Source organism: Trichosurus vulpecula, chromosome 2, assembly GCF_011100635.1.
Source record: "Trichosurus vulpecula isolate mTriVul1 chromosome 2, mTriVul1.pri, whole genome shotgun sequence".
NCBI lineage: Eukaryota > Metazoa > Chordata > Mammalia > Diprotodontia > Phalangeridae > Trichosurus > Trichosurus vulpecula.
This window is the reverse complement of record NC_050574.1, coordinates 96,387,479-96,408,004: the sequence shown is the minus strand read 5'-3', so window position 1 is coordinate 96,408,004 and position 20,526 is coordinate 96,387,479.

Genomic DNA, 20,526 nt, shown 5'->3' with positions numbered 1-20,526 from the left:
CCTCCACAGCAGCTGCTAGCAACATTGGTGTTACTACCTCCTAATTGGGCTTCATGACTCCAGTCTCTTCTCTCTTTATTCTATTTTCTACATAGCTATAAAAATATTTTTCCTTAAGAACAGGTCAGATTATGTAATTCCCTTGTTCAAAAAATTCTTGGTGGCTCTGTATTGTCTCTAGGATAAAATACAAACTCTCAAAACCATTTAAAAGGCAAGCACTCACATGGTGGTCAGAAGAAGCAGTACAGGGACACTCTCAAGGTCTCCCCGAAAAACTTTAGAACTAACTGTGTTACATGGCTGCCCAGGCTGGCATACATGCATCAAAGAAGGCGTTGTCCTCTATGAGCAAAGAAGAATTGAAGTAGCTCAAAAGAAAGGCAAGATGGACAAATTTAGAGAATCCACCCCAAATGTTTACATGGAGTCCCAGGGAAGGGAAACCTTTGGACTCCAGGTCACATGTGGCCTTCTAGGTCCTTGGGTGTGGCCTTTTGTCTAGTCCAAGTTTTACAGAACAAATTCTTTTATTAAGGGGATTTGTTCTATGAAGTATGGATTCTGTCAAAGGGCCACACTTAAGGACCTAAAGGGCCACATGTGGCCTCAGGGTAGCAGATTCCCCACCCTTGCATGGACTATTTGTGGCTAACCTGTGATAGAGCATTCGGAGCTCATACTGGCCTGATCAGCCACAGTATGACATACTGTAACTTGACTCTACTATTGTGGTGTCATTTTGGTCCTCTTTGAGAGTGAAGGACAACAACCAACCATGGACTTATTTTACATGATTTCTTCCTGCATTCTATTTTCCTACCAGTCTAGCCTACTAACTATTTTGTGAGTTCAGTGTCCATCTCCCATCTCTCTATGCCTTTGCAGGTTGCTCCACCCCCCAAGCTCCCTTTCCTCACCTCAGCCTTTTCTCTTCTGAGTGCTTCACTTGTTAATGCCCTTTCCTTCCTCAGATCATCTGGGGTTTACTCATGGGTACATGTTGTATTCCTCAGTAAAGAGCAAGCTTCTTCAGGGTAGAGATTTTCATTTTTTCTTTTTGCAAGTCTTTCTGTACCACTTCATTCCCTCTCAAGCAATGCTAAGCTTAGTGCCTCACACTTGGAGGACATTTAATGAATATTATATAAATGGAACTGAATTGAGAAAGGGGAGAAAGCCTGAAAATAGAGGAAAGAGTTGTTACAAAATGTATTAGGACATAATCCATAAGGAATTTCAGATTAACAAAGATGGGGAAAAAGCAATTTTAAATGGGTGGGGAAAAAGGGAAAAGGGCTGGTCATCTCCAAGTTAAAAATCCTGTCTTTAACAAAAGAGCAAGGCTGGTGGTGAGCAAGTCTTTGGAGAACATACAGTTTTTTATCAGTATAAAATATAGAAATTTAATTTAGTCAAATTCTGCCTTAGAAAGAGATATTATACAGGCATATCAAGGAAAGATTGTACTAATAACACAAGTAACAAAGCAAAAAAAAGGTGAAATCTAATATGTAAAAATTAAAATACAAACTCCGTATAAAAAGATAAATTCTCAAAACATGGTTAAAAAACAAAACAGAATGTAATATTGTCTATTGGGAAAATATCTCCATTCAAGAAGATACACTCCAAACATTCAAATGGATCTGCGATCTCATTATTGTGGGTATTTCTTCCAATAATGCGGATTATAGCTCATCTCTCCCTGCCCATCCTATGAGCCTTATGTCTATATTTTTTCATAAGTTTGCCACAGTGGATTACATAGTACACCATGATCCTTTCTTTCTTCCTCTTGACATTTTGAGGTTATCATATAGAACACACAGTGTCCATCACTTGCTCTTCCACATGAATAATCTTCTTCTTGTTCTTATTCTTCTTGTTTTCATTCTTATCTTTGTCCTTTTTGTTTTTGTTCTTCTCATTCTTCTTCTTATTCTCATTCTTCTTCTTCTCATTCTAGTTCTTGTTCCTCTTCTTCTTGTTGTTCTCATTCTTCTTGTTCTCATTCTTCTTCTTCTTCATCTTGTTCTCATTTTTATTCTTCTCCTTCTTCTCATTCTCATTCTTGTTCTTGTTCTTCTTGTTCTCATTTTTGTTCTTTTCATTCTTCTTCTTCTTGTTCTCATTCTTCTTCTAATTATTCTTGTTCCTTTTCTTGTTCTCATTCTTGTTCTTCTCATTCTCGTTCTCATTCTTGTTCTCATTCTTATTCTTGTTCTTGTTCTCATTCTTGTTCTTGTTCTCATTCTTGTTCTTCTTGTTCTCATTCTTGTTCTTGTTCTTCTTTTCATTCTTGTTCTTCTTTTTCTTGTTCTTTGTTCTTGTTATAATTCTTCTTGTTCTTGTTCTGCTTATTCTTGTTCTCATTTTGGTTCTTCTTGTTCTTGTTCTGCTTATTCTTGTTCTTATTTTGGTTCTTCTTGTTCCGCTTATTCTTTTTCTTCTCCTTCTTCTTGTTCCTATTTTTGTTCTTCTGGTTCTTGTTCTGCTTATTCTTGTTCTTCTCCCTCTTCTTGTTCTTATTTTTGTTCTTCTGGTTCTTGTTCTGCTTATTCTTGTTCTTATCCCTCTTCTTGTTCTTATTTTTGTTCTTCTGGTTCTTGTTCTGCTTATTCTTGTTCTTATCCCTCTTCTTGTTCTTATTTTTGTTCTTCTGGTTCTTGTTCTGCTTATTCTTGTTCTTATCCCTCTTCTTGTTCTTATTTTTGTTCTTCTGGTTCTTATTCTGCTTATTCTTGTTCTTCTCCTTCTTCTCGTTCTTATTTTTGTTCTTCTTGTTCTTGTTCTTTTCCTTCTTCTTGTTTTTATTTTTGTTCTTCTGGTTCTTGTTCTGCTTATTCTTGTTCTTCTCCTTCTTCTTGTTCTTATTTTTGTTCTTCTGGTTCTTGTTCTCCTCCCCCTCTTCCTTCTCCTTCTCCTACATGCTGCTTTTCTTTGGTCATGTGTCTATCTATGTGCTGTCTAAATACGATCCATGGGGAGGTAGGAATAGACAATCTCTGGAATCTTGTCAGCCCCTCTCCATGGGAAACCTTTGTTCCTGCTTAGAAGGGTTTTCTCTGTATCTTTCAGTAAATTGTATCAGGATAATAATGTTCTTCTATTGAAAATGTTTGCAAAGGCCTGCTTGCTCCTGTGTTTGAACTATTCTCACAATATTTTATATAGCTGGAAAAGTAGGCATGTAGGTTAGAATTTATTAATATCAGTCACTTTGGGGACTGATCCTACACCTGTGCTATGTTTGCCTCCTTCAGATACTTTGATCCCTCATTTAGTCAATTTAATCAGATACATTCAATCCCTCAAAACTGTGTTACCTTCAGTATGAGCCAAGTCCTCCTCATATACTTGGTGAGTTGGGTTGTTTTCCCCCATCTTTTTTTCTTTCCAGCGGCATTTTTCTTTCCTTCTATTAGCACATGAAAGACTGTGCTCATTCCATTAGAACTGGTGATTACAAAGATTTTGATTGTCCTCCTTAAATGACCTTTTGCAACTTTGCTTAGTTGAGTCTCTTGATCAGCTTTTCTTCAATATCTTCCTTTCATTGATTCTCTATTTTAAAGTAATATTATTCTTAATCTTCCTCTGTCTTTCTCAAGACCTTATGGATTAATGCATATTCTAGACTGGTGTTGCCCTTGGCTACCATTTCGCTAGACTTGGCAAGTTAATTAGATGTTGCTAACTAAAGTGGTTTTTAGGCTTTTGTGATCTTCTTTTGATGGCAATTGATTTATATACATCAAGCTTCTGTATGAAGTTGTAATCAGTGTTGACATGCTTTCTTCTAACCATATCTCATTTTTCAAAAATTAATAATTTGTTTAAATATTTCATATTGAAGTTTTAATTACATGACTTCCTAATTTTTTCATATTGTCTTATAGCTTTACATCAGTTTTTAAGTCAATAATAGTTGATTTAGATAGTTGATTTAGGAATAAGTTCTACATCAGTAACGAGTTACTTTTTGTCTTTAAAATATAATCTTTGTTTTAGTGATGTTATATAACATTTGTCATGTACAAGGTCTTCCGATTCTTTTCCGGAAGAAAGATGTGAAACTCCTGCTTAGTCTAGAAGTCTTTGGCCTCTCTAATTCCTTACTTTTTTTTTTTGGAGAGGGGAAGGCAGGGCAATTGGGGTTAAATGACTTGCCCAAGGTCACACAGCTAGTAAGTGTGTCAACTGTCTGAGGCTGGATTTGAACTCAGGTCCTCCTGACTCCAGGGCTGGATGCTCTACTCACTGTGCCACCTAGCTGCCCTCTAATTCCTTACTCTTAAATCATATTTTCCAAAATTTTTATCTTTTCCATGCTTATCTATTCTTACCTTTTAAAAATGGAATTAATTAGGGATCAAGAGCATATATTTATTTAATTTCTTATGGATTGCTTTGTAGAATTTCTATACCATTTCATTCTCTGCAGTCAAGTCATCAATAATCATTAATTAAGTCTACTATATAACAGGGACTGTGCTGAACCCTGGCTGGGGATACAAGTACGAGCAAAAATAACTGTAGCCCCTACCTACAAAGAGCTGACGTTCAAATGGAAGAAGACAATGCAGAAAAGGGAGCTGAAAAAGAGGAGGGGAAGGTATTTCATAATAGTGAAGACTAGAGAATGAGATATGGTGGATCCGGGTCCTTCCTCAAAATGGAGGTTCCAGGAGGAACTTACCAATGAGAGAAGGGAGCCTCAGGGGCACAGGGAGAAGTCAGCTAAAGTATGGTGACAATGTCAAGAGAGTAAAGCATGGCTGTCTGAGTCCTTCCTCAAAGTGAAAAGTTTCTGGGTGTAATTCATCAAAGAGGGAAGGTATTTGTGGGGCAGAGGGAGAAGGTGGCTGAATGGAGTATATATGAAATTATTCTCATGGTAGTCTTTTTGCAGATATTTATTATGAGCACTGTTAATAGTAACTGACCATATCTCATGAAATGTTTATTTCCTGTAGGCACATTATAAAATCTGCTCTGCCAAATCCTTTATTTGACTCTCTGAAGAGGCTGTGAGCCATGCTACTATTGAGCAAATTCTGTCTCTTGCTTCTATTTATAACAAGAATGTCAAGACTGAAATGATTTACTTTCTCTGATAATATGCCTATTCACTGGTTATTTGACTAAGATCTGGCTTTTAGAGGACTAACAGCTAAATGAATGTTTATAAACTATCTAAGAATTGTGTGATTCTTACTACTTTATGTCTCCTTTTCTGCCACTTTGGCATTATCACTATAGAAATAGAAGAGGACTTCGCAGGATAGAGAGCCATTTTGTATTTCTTTGTTTGTTTGTTTGTTTCATGGGTTGCCATGGCTTTAGACTTCCTCACCAAGTGGCCAGGCAATTGATGATGAGCCTTTTGTGCTTAACTTAGCTGGACCTCTGAAAGGAGACTCAGTCTTTGTTTCAACAATCTGGCTAGCAGCTGTTGTGGGGGTGAAAGCCCAACAACAAGAACGTTACCAGCACATTGCAAAAGCACAGACTCTTTTGATCTGCTTAACTAAGGAAAGCTACGTGAAAGGGGTTGACAAGCTTACTTTTAATTCAGCATACAAATATCATTCACTTAGTTCAGGGGGAAAATGCAGCCCCCTGAACTTCAGAACAAAATACAAACAAATCACAAACACCAACAGACAGACCTTGTCTGATTCAAATCCCAATACATAGTTACCAGAGTTTAACAAAGTCAGCATCCGGGTTACAAGCTGGAGGGCCCTTAGCTACAGCTGCCCGGAGTCTCCACCTCAGCACCACCATGAGTGAGAGCCCTGCGCAAATGGCTCTGTCTTCTCTTACAGGGTTTCAGACGTCATCAAATGTCATCTGAATGATCAGAATTTAGGCTGCTATGATTGGCTCTTGAGTTAGCCCCTCCCCTTAGGACCCTGGGAGGTTCACATTCACATAGGTTAGGTTAACACCTAATAGGGGTTAGAGCCTGGGGCTTAGCACTTAGTAAGATTCAATGAAATATACTGAATTACTCAAAGCAAACAAAAGCCAAACTTTTCAAGGGCACTTGTTGAACTAAGTGCTAAGAGCCCATTTTGCTTATCAACACAGTCTTGCAAAAATTGTACATGAAGCTTTTTTAATATGATAGAAACTGCCAGAGACACTGAGAAGATAGAGTCATCTCCATGCCACATTGAGGCACTGAAGTAAGACTTTGTGGAAGAGATAACATTACTATCATGTTAAAGATCAGAATACAAACCAATACACCATTCACTACCACCATTCTCTATGCTCCCCCTGCCCCCCACTCACAAAAAAAATCATAAAAACAACCTCCTTACCTCACAGGACAACATCAAAGAAAAGCCCCATCTTCTTTTCTATGTATATAACATGGAATTTTTTTTGATTCCCTGTTATCTTTAATGTCAAAGTTCTATACTGTGTGCAATTTTATTTCACTTCTACTTTCTTCATTTCACATTACTTTGTCTAAACCTACTATTTTTTGAATTCTTCAAGTTTGTCATTTCTTATGGCATAATAATATTCCATCACATTTGACTGAATGGACTTGTAGTTCTTCATCTTACCACAAAGAGTTTAGTTGGTGACTCCTTGATTATCCAAAAGGTGTAAGCAGCCCTCTCTGCCTTATGCTGGGGTGATGGTTAGGAGTGTAGTATGTGGGGAGGTAACTGAAGCAATTCAAACTTGGGGAAGTGGGCAGTCAATTTCCAGCCAGAAGGCAGAAAGAGGAAGGTGTAGGAGCATTGGCAAGAAGCTCCATATTTTTTCAACCCATTGCCAGTCTATAGATATCTAATTTATTTCCAGGTTTCCCTCTCCTCTCCCTTCCCCAATTATAAATAGTATTGGACTATTTTTGCACAGAACATTTTCCTCCTATGGCTGACCTTCTTTAGACTGCATCCTAGTAACACAAATGAGTCAAAAGATATATACTTTCTTCTTGGTAATTTATTGCATAATTACAAATTACTTTCCAAAAAGTGCAATAGTATACCTGTTTAAATCATAGACTCACCAGCACTGAATTTTGTTGTCTTTCATTATCTTTGCCAATTTGATGAGTCAGTGGAATCCCAGAGTTATTTTAATTTACATATCTGATGAGAGATTTTGAACATTCTTTCCAAGTTGTTTATAATGTGTGTGTGTTTCTTATTCAGGAACAGCCTTTTCTATACTCTAAACACTGATCTCCTGGAGAACTGCTCTTACATATATATGCAACAGTTTCTTATAAATTTTGGTTGTCAAGATTTACAAGAAATACTTGATAAAAATGTTTATTCCCAGAGTCCTTGTCTCTTATCCTTGATACTCAGCTTCTGCTATGCAAAAACTTTTATTTTTATATAATACAATTCATCTACTTAATCTTGTAAAATTTCCTCTAAGCCACAGCTTGTTAAGAATTTATCACCTCTCCACAGTTGTGAAAGATACAACTTTTCTTGTCTTCCAGTTTCAGGTTTTTTAAAAATTTAAATCTTTAGTTCACTTGGAATGTATCAGGGCTTATGGAAAAATGGTAGTCTGTTCCAATTTTATTAACAAACTGTTATCCAGTTTTCCCAACAACTGTGTTTGGATAATGAATAATTTTCTTGATGTTTTATGATTCTATATTTATTGAACAGTAGACTACTATGTGTACCTTGTTTTAATGCAATTTATTCCATGGAAATATTTTTCCATTTTTTTATGTACTACTAGATAGTTATTGCTTTATAGTATAATTTGAAACCTGGAAATTAAACTTCCCAATTCTTGTTTTTCATAATTCCCTTGAAAATATTGGTATGTGTGACCTTGTATTCTCCTAAGTGAATTTTGTAATTATTTTATGAAATACACCATTGGTATTTTTCACCATAGTCCTTACTATTATATTGACATACAGTTATCAAGATACTTTAAAAATCAAGTTATTGGACCTCAGGTTAAGAACCCCTGGATTATAGACCATGAGCCTTCATTTAGAGACAGATGAGGCACCAAGTCTCCCTGGGGAGTGTGGACATGCCAGTATTTCCTTGCTGAGAGGACACAGAGCTACTGATTAGTTCATAGTGAATAGGGCTGCCTCTTAAGATTATTGAGTGACTTGGGGCTAAGGACGATAGCACTCATGTTCAGAGAAGCCATCTAACTCTGTGCTCTGTAAAAGTGAGCTAAGAACCAACTTGGGTACTTTTGGACTTTTAATAAAATCCTATATCAAATTTTCATATTATGAGATTCCCACCGCACATGGTATGGAATCAGTTTGGGAATCAGCCATACTTGTGTCAATCTAGACTGCTTATTCTAATATGTTATGACCCAGAACATCTCAGGGGATACCCCTTTAAGTGACTGGCAATTTATAGTTACAGAAGACAAATTTGTCAGGAGAGGACAATTTTTCTTCATGATTTATAAAAGTGAGCAGTGAAATGACTCATCCCTTTTATATACTCTCTTCCTCTTGGACTACAGACCAGAAGGCAGCAAGGGATGAAGAAGGGAGGGGATCTCTTCACACTCCACATGTGAGCAATAGTGGCGACTTACAGCCAAACTCCACAGCAGCAGTAGACATGGGCCTGCATGTGGTCTGAGAGAAGGACACCAAGAGGACAGCACTTATTATCACAGAAGGACTTGTAGATGAAATTGTCAAACTGCTATTTGAGGAATTAGGGAAAATGGGAAAGGTGCCAGAAGATAGATGAGGGACAATATTGTTCCTATTTTCAAAGTGGGGGGAGAGGAATAATAAATTTCATCAACTATAAACCAGGGAGCTTGAGATTGTTCCATGACAAAATTCTAGGACAGATTATTGAATCTACTGGGAAGGAAAAGAGTGATCACTAGGAGCCAGCATGGGTTGACTAAAAACAAATAAAACAAACTAACCCCATTTCTTTCTTCCTTTTTTTCTTTTTAAAACAGGGTTTAGATTGGTATGTCAGAGGAATGCTATAGACAAAATGTATCTGAATTTCAGTAAGACATTTGAGAGTCTTTTATGACATGTTTGTGGTCAAGGTGGAGACATCTGGGCTAGATGATATAATAGTTTGGCAAATTCACATGAAAATTGAATGATTGTGAATGACCCAAATGTATTATTTTATGGATCAATGTAAAATTAGAGGGAGATGTCCAGGGATTTGCTACAGGATGTTATCTTTAACCCTGTCTTGTTGAACATTTTAAACTAGTGACTTGAATGAATAGATATTACTCTCATCACATTTAGAGATGACAGGGAATTGGGTGGGATGGCTAATAAATTGAATTACAGGATTAGGATCTACATATATCTTCAAATAATTGGACATTGAAATGAAGCTAACAAAATGAAATGAGAATGAATATAAGATCATGAATTTAGCTTTAAAAAAATCTAGGAAAACTATTGCTCAAGTATGGGTTGGATTAGATGACCTCTAGGGTCTTGTCTGGGTTTGTAATTCTGTAATGCAGGATTGGGCAAGGTGGCTTAATAGTAGACCATGTAAATAAATATTGATGGGGTTTTGCAACAAAATGGGCCCACAGTCCCAAGGACATGCCCCTTATTCCCTTTCCCTCCCCTCCTTCTCCCCCCTCCCCACCCCCATCTCACCAGCAATTTTACAACTTGACTCTGGTTCCCCCTTCTGGATTCTAAGTGCTACCACTTTTCCCCATTAGTCCTGGTGTCCCCATTACTCAGCTGAACCTACAAATAATGGACTTCTTTTTCTCCTTTGCCTTCCTCACTGAAAATAGTACCCCAATCCTTCTTTTAGCTATTCCTTGAGAAGTTTTCTCCTCAGTACTACATGCAAATGTTCAGAGTTATCAGGCACCTTGCAAATCCACAGAGGCAATATTAGTCAATTCCAATCCTACGTGTAATCCTAAATGTGTCCAAGTATGAGACCTCTAAAGTAGGCATGCCCTCAAAGGAAAGGGGACAGCCTTTGCAAAAGCTTCGGACAAGCAGGAGTTAGCCACGTTTGCAAGTATCGGACTCATCATTGGTCATTATCTCCCAGTGTCTAATTACCTAAATCTCCGTGTTGCTTGCATAGACTCAGAGGAGACAAAGCACGCTTTGGTGACCTTGTTCTAGGGAAATGCACGTTGGAAAAATGCCCGAAGGTCTGCTAAAGTCAAGATATGCCACTTCAAGGCACAGAGAACATAACTCAGAAGGAATGGAACATGCTAGATCAAGTGTTAGATTTCTAAATTCTAGCAGATAACATGTTGGTTTGACCAGGTTGTTAGGTGTTAGTTGCTGGGCTCCTTAAGGATCTGCTTCCTCAACCCTTAGTTGTGAATAGGGGAGCATCTTCTTTCTAAAATGCTCTCCCTTACCAAGAATTCTCTTTCTTGGCTTCTAGGATCCAAGGAACTGATAGGTCAACTCCTACTGTCTAGAAGACTTTGGTGTGTCTGTGGAGGGATGGGGTGGGGCATGAGTAGTAGTATTGTTATTATTTATTATTATTATTATTACTGTCTTAAGGCCACATACCTTGCAAAATAGCACACCTGAAGAGAGCTGGAGTAGAGAGTAAAATGTGGACTGTGGCCTTGGAAGAGTCCTGCCCTTGCCCCTTAGCTCCCTGTATGAGAAAGAACTATCCAACCGCAGAAGAGAGAAAGAAGAAATGACATAACTCATTAAGGACCTCTATGTTCCAGGAACTGTGCTAAGCATTTTAAAATTATTGTCTCGTTTCATCCTCACAGCAACCCTGAGAGGGAAGCACTATTATTATCTCTGTTTCGTAGTTGAGGAAATGGAATCAGAGGTTAAATGACTTGGATCATCCAGCTGATAAGTATCTGAGGCTGGATTTGAACTCGAGGCTTCCTGCTTCCAGGCCTCGAACTCTATCCACCGTGGCCTCACCTGGCTACCTCTAGGCAGAGGTCTCTAGAAAGGTCTCTCATTAGGCTTCAGTAAGAAGCTGCCATTGCCTCCTCGACCCTCCAAATCTTGATGCTCCACCTCCCAGAATCTCACTGTCTCTTGTCCTTGATAAGTCTCTCTTGCCCAAGTTCTTGTTACGCAGAAAATGTCTTAAGCATCTCGTTAGGAAATGAGGAAGCCCCTCGGAGTGTATTTGCCCTCATGATCTGAATAAAAACCTCATCTTCACAGGGTGGCTCAAGAGGGCTTAGCAATCCTGACCTGGGTGTGTGGGATCCCAGACACAGGAGAAGAAGGCAAGGTCCCTAAAAGAGAGAGAAAGGGGCATACTATCACTCATTCCTCAGGCTACTTTTCTAGAAGATCAAGAGCACCCCAACTAACATACAAACGACACAAACAGAAGGAACCCCGCCCCCCTCCCCACATGGAAGCTAGATAATCATTGCCCCTTTCCTCACGCATGAGGATCTTACGCAGCATCTTACATGGGTTTATCGCTCTATCATGACTAACACAGAATTACCCCCCACACAAAAGAATCCTGTGTGCAGTCTACTAAAATGCTTCCCTTTTTAAATACCGGAAGCGAACACTGCTTCCATTCACTGGAAATGGCGTTTGTGCAATTGAAATAACCACAAAGCATCCCACGTGTTCTCTTCCTGCTTTTTGCACCACCTATGCCTAGCTTTACTAGGTTTCCCTGGTTTCCCCTATCATTAGTTGGATTGCTTGAAGTCAGTTTCTTTTTTTAAATTAAATTTTATTTTTTTTAAATCAAGAAAATCTACCTTTTCCCCTTTTCTCCTTCCCACCCTCCCCACTTAGAAAGAAAAACAAAGCCCCTATAAAGCATATAGAATCAAGCAAAATGAATCCCCCCATCGCCCAGATCCAAAAATCTACGTCTCAGTCTGCACTCTAAGTTTATCACCTCTCTGTCAGGAGGTGGGTAGTGTGTTCCATCAAGCATGATCAGTTATTGCATTGATCAGCATTCCTAATATTCTAAAAGTTGTTTGTCTTTACAGTATGGTTATTGTTGTGTGAGTTATTCTCCTGGTTCTACTCTCTCTACTCTGCAACAATCCATACAAGTCTTGATGTCATTTCTAAACCACCAGCAAAGCCATCTTGGTGAAGATGACTTTTCTTTCTCACAACTGTAAATTGGTATTGCAGCCTCCTCTTCTGCTTCCATGCAAGATCTCTTCTCGATTTACCTTCTCTTTCAGTTCAAATATAAAGTCCTGATGCCTCATTCTCTATACTCCAAACCTTTCCCATTCCTTTTAATTCCTATTTCCAGGACTTCTACTTCCTAGCTCATTGGTCTAGTTGGCAAAAGTAATAATAATTCACATTTAATAATGCTTTAAGACTTACAAAGAGGTTTCCTTAACCCAATTTTATAGATGTGGAATTGAGACTGATCAGGGTCAGGTGATTTATTTGTAATCACACAGCTAGAAAGCAGTCTCTATACCTTTGGGCCAATACCAGCAGGATTCTTCTCGAGCCTTCTTCTCCCTCTGTCTTCTTCCCTGTATAAAGGTTGCTGAGTCATGGATTATGTTCCTCCAATGAGAGTTGGCTTTTCAAATTGTAGGTTTCACAATTTAAGGAAAAAATACTTGTCACACAATAAATAATTGCAAACAATTCCCCCTAACAATAAGTATAGGGTATGGCACACAATTTTAGTTGATTACAAGCTTAATATGAGTCAACAGGGTGATTTGGCTGTCAGAAAAAGCTAATGTGATTTTAGGCTACATGAATAAAAGTATATTGTCCAGAACAAGAGAAATGATCGTCCTACTGTACTCTGAACTGGTTAGGCCACATTTGGAGCACTATGTTCAATTCCAGTAACTTTGTTTTAGTAGGGGAAGAGCTAGGAAGTTACAGGTAGGCAAATTTTGGCTCAATATAAGAAAGAAATCCCTAACAATTAAAGCTTTTCAAAGATGGAATAAGCTGCCCTGTGAGTCAGGAGTTCTACAAAACTAGAAGTATTCAAATTGAGACTGGATAATCACTTACTAAGGACATTTTAGAGAGGATTCCTTCATTGGTTACAAGGTTGAGGTAGATGACCTCTAAGGTCTTTTCTACTTTCAATATTCATGATAAGACAAAATCTGGTAGTACTTACTGTTGGTACTACTGATTTGACATTTATCACGTGCTGTTCTGTATTCTTATTTCTTTTGTGTATTATGTATATATAGCTGGTAGAAACTCTGAGGATCTGTATCCCAACTTCTACTCTCACAGATGAGTTTCATGTCCTAGAGTAGGGTTACATCTCCCCATTAGGGTTCTCAGGGTCTTCCTGAGAAGTCAAGAATGGGGAAAGGGGAGAAAAGGAAGGACATGATCCTCTAATGCCATTGGTTCAAGCTCTCACTGGTGTATTTCCAGCCAACACTATAATAATCAGCCAACCTTAAATAGCCTTTAGAAAGGAAGTATTTACTAAGGTGGTTTAGTTAATAACAGCTGATGCAAAAACATTCATTCCTGAGGTCTTGACCTACTTTCCCACAAATACAATATTGAGTCCAGGCGAAAGTGGACTAAGACTTAGAGAACACATGGAACAAAGGAGTAACTTGCAATTCCTCTTTGTTAGAAGTCCTTTTCTTCCATTTTTAGGGGTGTCGAGAAGGTTCCTTTAACTATGGTGAATCTGTATCTAGTTTGTCCTTGGTTCCCAATACAGACACTGCCATTAGCTGATCATGGGAATACTGTTAGGACATCAGAGGAAAAATGGAAAGTTCAGATCCTTTGAAGCATAAAAGATCCTCTTTTGGCCAAAGTGGGTAGAAAGCCAAGGCTGAAGCTGAGTCCGTCCTCCTCCCCTCCTCCTCCCCCACCTCAGTGTTCTCCAGGGGTGTGTACTAGAAAGCCATAGCCTCTCCAACAACTGGAATGAATTCAGTTCTAACTAGTTAGGTAATTTATAGATGACCTTTGGGGTATCAGACAACCACTAAGTTAGGTTAACAGCCTGACCCTTTAGTCCCCTTAGCCAATCAAGTCTTAAGGATAACTTTAATACCTTTCAAAAAATAACTAACCTAATTTGCATGGGAGGGGGTGGGAATAGACCCCTACCACACCTATATTCAGCAATTGATTGTATATGGAGAGTGACGGAGAATGAACAGTTTGTGAAATTGATGACTGGAAGAATACGGATGCCTTCAACAGCATTAGGAATGTTTAGAAGAGTTTTGAATGTTTAGAATGGTTTAGAAGGGTTCGAGGAGAGAGTTAATTAGTTCTGTTTTGGATAAACCAATTAATAAATCAAAAAACCCCATTTATTAAGCGAATACTATGTGCCAAGTACTACTAAGCACTGTGAGATAGGAAAAAAAGGTAAAAGATAGTCCCTGCCTTGGTCTTGGGGGAGACAATTTGCAAATAAATAATTACAAAGCAAGCTATTTATAGGATAAATAGGAAGTGATTAACATGGAGAAGACATTGTAATTAAGAGTGGTTGATTTTTTAAAAATCTTTTTAATTTTTTTTTTATTTTTAGTTTACAACATTCAGTTCCACAGGTTTTTGGGTTCCAAATTTTTTCTCCCTCCCTCTCCTCCCCCACAAGACGGCATGTAATCCAGTGTAGGTACTACATTTTTCCTTCGCATTGAACTTATTTACATAATAGTCCAGTTGTAAGGAAGAATTATAACCAATGGAATGAATCATAAGAGAGGAGAAACGAAACCAAAAGAGAAGGAGAGAGACAGACAGAGAGACAGACAGAGACAGAGAGAGAGAGAGAGACAGAGAGAGAGAGAGACAGAGACAGAGACAGAGAGAGAGAGAGAGAGAGAGACAGAGAGAGAGAGAGAGAGAGAGAGAGAGACAGAGAGAGAGAGAGAGACAGAGAGACAGAGACAGAGACAGAGAGGCAGAGAGGCAGAGACAGAGGGGTCGAAGGCTTTCTATAAAAGGCAGAATTTTAGTTGGAACTTAAAAGAAGCCAGGAAGGTCAGAAGTTGGAGCTGAGGAGGAAGAGGTTTGAGGGACGGCCAGAGAAAATGCCTGGAGCTGAGAGATAGAATAGTTTGTTCTTGGAACAGCCAGAAGGCTAAATATCACCAGATCAAAGAGTACAGGTTAGGGAGCAAGGTATAAGAAGACTGGAAAGGTGGGACGGGCGAGGTCGTGAAGGGCTTTGGATGCTAAACAGAGCGTTTTGTATTTGATCCTGGAGGAGATACTGTCGTTTACTGAGAGAGGGGGGTGGGAAGGGTGACTGGACTAGAGCTTTAGGAAAATCATTTTAGTGGCAGAATGGAGGATGGACTGGAGAGAATTGAGGCAGGCAGATCCACCAGTACTGCATGCTTGAGGTGATGATGATGGTCTACAATCCAGGAGTGGCAGTACCAAAGGACAGAAGGGGGTATTTTAATGGAAGAAGCTGCCAAGGTGAAATCAACAAGCCTCGACAACAGGTTGGATATAGGGGTGAGAGACAGTGAGGGTTGTGAGCCCGAGGGACTGGGAAGGTGGTGTTGAGTTTAAGATACCTACAGCACATTTAGTCTGAAACGTTCATTGTGCAGGAAAGAGACCAAGTCCTTGAGAGACTTCCCCAGGTACACACACACTGGGAAACCTTCCAACCCCAACCTAAACAAACAGACTCTTGCAGGTTCACTGCTCCTCCACAATGAAGGATCAGTTCGCTCCCTTGCTTTCCTTCCTCCAAAGACAAAATGTTCTGAAACCACAAGATGATGGCTTTGCCTACAAAATATAAGCCAAGAAGTTCTGCTTCCCTTCGCCCTTCTGTACTGACTATGAGCAGCCCTGATGTGGCCATCCAGCTGTTGCAGGCCCTAGAGATACTGGAGGCAGCTCCAGGCTTCCTGCCCTCATGAGGCTGCTGCCCTGGCTTCCTTAGGAGTGTATTGGTGACGACGAGATGTAATTTAGGCTTTTAATATTAAGTCTTTTACAAAGTCTCCAGCTCTTTTTCCTCTACCAAAGTATAATTTGGTGAATTCAATCACATTCGTTGAAGGAACTGGGGATGTTTAAGGAAGCTGGAGAAGGGAACACTTAGGGAGCACACAATACTTATTTTCAAGTATTTAGAAGGTTGTTTTTGCCAGGAAAAGGAATTTGACTTCTCTTTGGCTCCAGAATGCAGAAAGCAGAACAAAGAGGCATCTTTAAACTTGAATTTTTATTTAAAAAAAAGAAACTTCCTGATAATTGGAACTGTTAAAAAGTGGATGGGGCAGCTAGGGCCTGGAGTCAAGATGACCTGAGTTCAAATCCAGCCTCAGGCATTTACTAGCAGTCTGACCCTGGGCAAGTCACTTAACCCTGATTGTGCCCCCCCTCCCCCCCAAAAAGAAAAGTAGAACAGGTTGATTCAGGGTGGGTTCTACCTTCACAGACAAAGTTTGGGTGACCTGTTTGGTTTGGATGACTCAGCTTTGTTCTGCTAGAGGTTGGTCTAGAACAGGGGTTTTTAATCACTTTTTGATCATGGACCCCTTTAACAGCTTGGTGAAATTCATGGACCCCTTATTAAAATAATGATTTGAAATATATAAAATACATAAGATTACAAAGGAAACCAGTAATACAGTTATCAGAATTTTAAAAAAATTTTTAAATTTTATTTTTAAAAAACAAGTTCCCAGCCCCAAATTAATATTAACTCCAGGTCTTGCTGGCCTCTGGAGTACATTCTAACTTCGAAATTTTAAAATTCTATTTTTCAGGTTTGTTAAGACTGCCATTCCTAAGTCAGATTGCTTTGTGAGCCTAAAACAAAGACAATATATGCCTCCAGAGCAGCACTTCTCAAACTTCTTGGTGTCAGGACTCCTTTACACTCTTCTTAACAATTATTGAAGACTCTTCCCCTCTCTCCCCACACCAAAGAGCTTCTGTTTAAATAGGTTATGTGTGTCAATGTTTATTTTATTAGAAACTAAAATATCCTAATATTATTATGAAAGTAGTTTTGACTTCAAAGACTTCCAGGAGTCCCTGGAATTCACTTTGAGAACTGCTGCTTTAGAGATAGAGTCTTAAAGAGATGGCTGGGTAAAATATTTCCTTACTCAGCATTCCTATTATCTACCAAATTTCCTATCCTCTGTTTAACTGGGTAACTAGCATTGTGCTAAGAAGGAAAATTTCCTGGAGAGAAAGAAATTGGTTTTATTTATATTTTTACTTAAAATATGCCAGGAAGGCAATTTTTGACACTTGTAAAATCCTCAGTTCCAGTTAAATCAAGGAAATAGAAGGCCTAGTTTTGTTGGATTTTGTTTTTCTCTGTTCCTGTTTCTTTCTTTGTTTTCATTTCCTCTTGCCAGCCACTCACCACACCCTTCTCTCAGCATTTCCTCTCCGTTTCAGAGGATTCTTGCTGCTTCAGTAAAAAAAGAGTATGACCCACCTGAGGTTTCTCACTTCCACTCCTCCTCCTCTAAGCATTTTGCTAGTCAATTATACTCTGGGTATATTCTCTGGATATCCAGTCACTTCTACCAAATCTCCACTCTCCAGAATTCTTTCTTCTCTGGTTGTTGATGTTCATCCTTTTTCTCAAAGAGGACGGTGGCATCAGGAAGGTGATGGCATGACCTGTGAATGAATTAGACTTAAGTGAGGCAGGGCTGTGCAAAGTCACCGGCTTCACTTTCTCCTCTGGAGCCATCTGGGTCTAGTGGTGAGATATGAATCCGGACGACTGGAGGTGGCCCCTCTGGTAGAGTCAGAAGGGATCCTGAAGGAGGGTGTGGATGCTAAGTACTACTCACAGCATCCTAATTCAATCAATCAAGTATTTCTTTAGTGCTTACTATATGCTGTGGTAGGGCCTGGACATAGATATTCACTAGGAGCTCATACTCTAGCAGCAATTAACAACAGGCTTAGTTATCATGGAATATTGTGTCTCCAATATTCCATTCCTTACCAATCCAATAAGCATTTATTAAGCATCTATTATAAGCAAGGCACTGTGCTAGGCTCTGAGTATATAAAAAAAGTCCTTGTGTGCTACAATGAAAAGAATAAGACTCTGGAGTCAGAGATTGGGGGTCCAAATAGTACTCCTGTGTGATCATTTCATTTCTCTCGGCCTTATCTATGCAATGAGTTAGACTAGCCCACCTCTAACTAACAGCAAACATTTTTTAAACATATCTCCTGTGTGCTAAACACTGTGCTAGGTGCTAGGGATACAAAAAGGAAAAAGTCCCTGCCTTCATGGGGCTGACTCTATTGAGGGAGATAACTTGCACACATGAAACGTGTAGCAGAGGCTCTGGACTCACTCTCCCCATCTCCCCTTGTCCTGAAAGCCTAGGTCTCCAGAGGGTTGCTGGCTACTTCTCTGCTCAGGATTCTATGGAAAAGAAGCTGCGATTCTGGAGGGTTTTCTCTATTACTTTGACTCATATCATTCACTCAATTAACATGTGTCCTGCCCATCTGCTCCTGAAGTTTGCTTTTTGGGGGATCTCCTTACCTCCTAAGTGTTTGATTATCATCTCTATGTAGACCAGGGCTGTCCAACCTTAGGTTATCTTAGGGCCGCATTAAAATAAAGTAATTATCCGAGGGCCATACCCAGTATAAAAAATACAGTACACTAATAGAAAGTGGGGGAACGCCCGTCATCAATACGGCAGGCAAAGGTGAAAAGCACGAAAGAAAACATAAAACAACACAGCGACAACACAACAGTATATACATAGGTGCATACTGACTAGTCTGCAGCGTACAGACAGAATGCATCCCACAGATCGAATGAAAATTCTGTGCAATATGTTCTGTCCATAATACTGCTTAAAAACACCAAAGAAAATTAACATCAATGAGATTATTTATTAGTGACAGAATTAAAAAATTTAATATGCATTCCATGCAAATTATTATTTTATTTTTTCCTTGGTGAAAATTAAAACCCACAGGCAGGCCACATAAAATTGTACTGCGGGCTCTATTTTGGACAGCCCTGATGTAGACAACTCATAGGTCTATTTATCCAGCCCTAATGTCTCTGATGAGCTCCCATCTCTACATCTCAAATGCCTCTTTAGACATCTCAAACAAGACGTACCATAAACATTTCAAACGCAACCCGTCCAAAACTGAACTCATTATCTTCTTCCCCCAAGCCTTCCCTTCTTCCTAACTTTCTTATTACTGTTGAGGGTGCCATCATCCCTCTAGTCACCCAGGCTTGCGGTCTAGGTACCATTCCTTATTCTTCATTCTCTCTCTCACCTCCTCCCCACCCATCTATCTTCCATATCCAATCAGTGGTCAAGTCCTGCCTTTTCTACCTTCATAGCATCTCTTGTACATTCCCCCTTCTGACTTTCAAAACTACCACCATCCTGGGGCAGGCACTTCATGCCTGACTTATCGTAATAGCCTGGTCTCCCAGTCTTAAGGGTCTTCCCTTGCCGGTCCACCCTCTATTCAGCTATAATATCGATCTTCCTAAAGCAAAGATCTGACCAAATTGCCCCCCATCCCCATCAACTGGCTCCCATGACTCCCTATTACCCCGAAGATCAAATATAAATCTTCTGCTTGGCATTCAAAGCCCTTTATAGGCTGTCCCCCTCCTGCCTTCTCAGTCTTATACCTTACTCCTCTGTGAACCAGGGTCATTGGCCTCTTCCTAGAACAAGACATTCCATCTCCTCACTATGGGCATTTACGAAAATAAATTTCAGGCTGTCCCCTGTGCCTGGAATTCTCTCTATCATCTCTGCTTCCTGGCTTCACTGGCTTTCTTCAAGTTCCAGCTTAAATCCCACCTTTTACAAGAAGTCTTTCCTGATCCCCCTTAATGTCAGTACCTTCCCACTGAGGCTATGTCAATCTTGTCCTCTCCATAGCATACAGTTGTTTTATTATCATCTCCCTCATTAGGTTTTGAGCTCTTCAAGGGCAAGGGTTATCCTGCCCTTCTTTGTATCCTGTGCTTGGCATAGTGCCCAGCACACAGTTTTGTGTTTGTCCTTTGTTTTCAAAGAGGACCATGACATCAGGGAGATGATGACATGACTTGCAGTTGACTTTGATTTGAGTGAGGGAAGGCTGTGCAAGGTCACCAGCCTCACTTTCTCCTCCAGATCCATCTGGGTCCAGGGTCCTGATATTCATCAGGATGACTGGAAATGACCTAGGAGGCAATGGGAGACACTGGCCCTTTCAGGCTAAGGTCTTTTCAGGTTCTCACTTTGAGTGAGGTAATGCCCATTCAGCAAATAGTCCTCTTTAAGAAGTTAATCAAGGGGGGCAGCTAGGTGGCACAGTGAGTAGAGCACCGGCCCTGAGTTCAAATCCAGCTTCAGACACTTGACACACTAGCTGTGTGACCTTGGGCAAATCTCTTAACCCCAATTGCCCTGCCTTTCCCCCTGCAAAAAATAAAAATAAATAAATAAAGAAGTTAATCAAAACTCAAAAAAAAAATTCAAACTGGGAGGGGAAGACCCTCAGAAACAGTTACTACTTGGTATTTACATTCACTCTGTGCTAGGAGGGAAGGGACCTAT